Source organism: Trachymyrmex cornetzi, unplaced genomic scaffold (genome assembly GCF_001594075.2).
Source record: "Trachymyrmex cornetzi isolate Tcor2-1 unplaced genomic scaffold, Tcor1.1 scaffold760, whole genome shotgun sequence".
NCBI classification, from domain to species: domain Eukaryota; kingdom Metazoa; phylum Arthropoda; class Insecta; order Hymenoptera; family Formicidae; genus Trachymyrmex; species Trachymyrmex cornetzi.
This window is the reverse complement of record NW_017300093.1, coordinates 31210-32766: the sequence shown is the minus strand read 5'-3', so window position 1 is coordinate 32766 and position 1557 is coordinate 31210.

Below are 1557 nucleotides of genomic sequence, written 5' to 3'. Positions count from 1 at the left end.
TTAATACTTTTATATGCAGTATAATTAAAGGAATCATATATATTATGTAAAAAAAAGCAAAACCATTCCATTTAAAAAAGTGGATATGATCTTGAAATCTCCGAGCGCCTCTACTCATAGATAAACTATTACTATAATAGCATATTGTACCCCTCTTGATGCTTTATACAAATTCAATAAATATATCATTTCATATCTCTAAAATAGCGGAAATATTTTAAGTGGAGAGAGTTACTGCCCTACTCTGTACATATAAATACGTACAGGATGGCCCCTATTATGAGATACCGAGTTTATTTTGAGTAAATTCTAGAAGTCTATAGGCAGAATTTTAAAAAATAATAGATCATTTTAAAGGGAATTTAATAAGCTTTAAGACAACGTTACGCAAAGTTTGATTAAAATCTCTTTTTTTTCGAAAATTGAAGAAATATAAAATGTGAGCTAATCGCAAAGTCACAAAATTGTGCTCCTAATATGAGATTCCCCGAAAAATCGATAGTAAAGCGCAAAGTACGTCAGTATTGCAATTAAAAAACTTTATTTAATGTTTCTAAAATACAAACAAACACAGTCAGCGTGCGTGAAAAATGAGCATGCGGTAGATACCCAGAACTCGTTTTCAGATAGTTGGAATCAAGCATCGCAAATATACAGGCACTCAACGTTCATTTCGGTTGTCTTTTTTATTATTATACAATAACATTTATACTTTAGCAACAATTTTCATTATGATATAGGTACATGGGTTATTTCATATTAGGAATGCCCTGGGTATTATATTAAAATTTCCACGCCTTATGGTTTTACGATCATCAAATCTAACTTCAGTAATTAAACAATTCAATATATCCAGTATTTTTCTATTAGTACGACCTTACTCCATCATCACATGAAAAATTTATTTCCAAATATTTATTTATTAAATAATAAGCAAGGTTAAAATGCTCATTTATTAAATAATGAACAAGGTTAAAATGCTCATCTCAATGTAACCTGAAAACATCCAAATTCTAAAATCTTATTTTACAATGACTATAGGCATAATCTAATAATGAATTTTCTACTAAATAATTTTCAATTCAAGAGCAATAAACTCATGGTGGAACCAATAGATAGCGTTCATTACTTTAGCATAATAGCGGCTATCTCATATTAGGCGCCTATCTCATAATAGGGGGTTTTTTTCTATATATAAAATAGAACATATTCAAGATCTTATTTATAATTAATTCTTTTAAATTTAACCTTTTCTCTCCTAACGCTGGCTATGTTCGGCAAACGCAAAGCGATCCGTATAGACGAACACTGTCTACAGCCAGCATTCGCCAAGTAATTAATAGTATTCCTTATAGTAAGAGTTACGCGAAACTATCCTGTACAACCATATAGGAAGCGTTGTTGAGACTGATTTTGTCAAATAATGAATATTTAAACACAATTTGTAGTGGTAGTATATTGATACATATAATACCACTGGCATGAAAGAGATAATTGAAAAACGGTTTACAAAGAAATTATAATTACCTAATTTTAAGGGACAATCCCTTTTTTTCG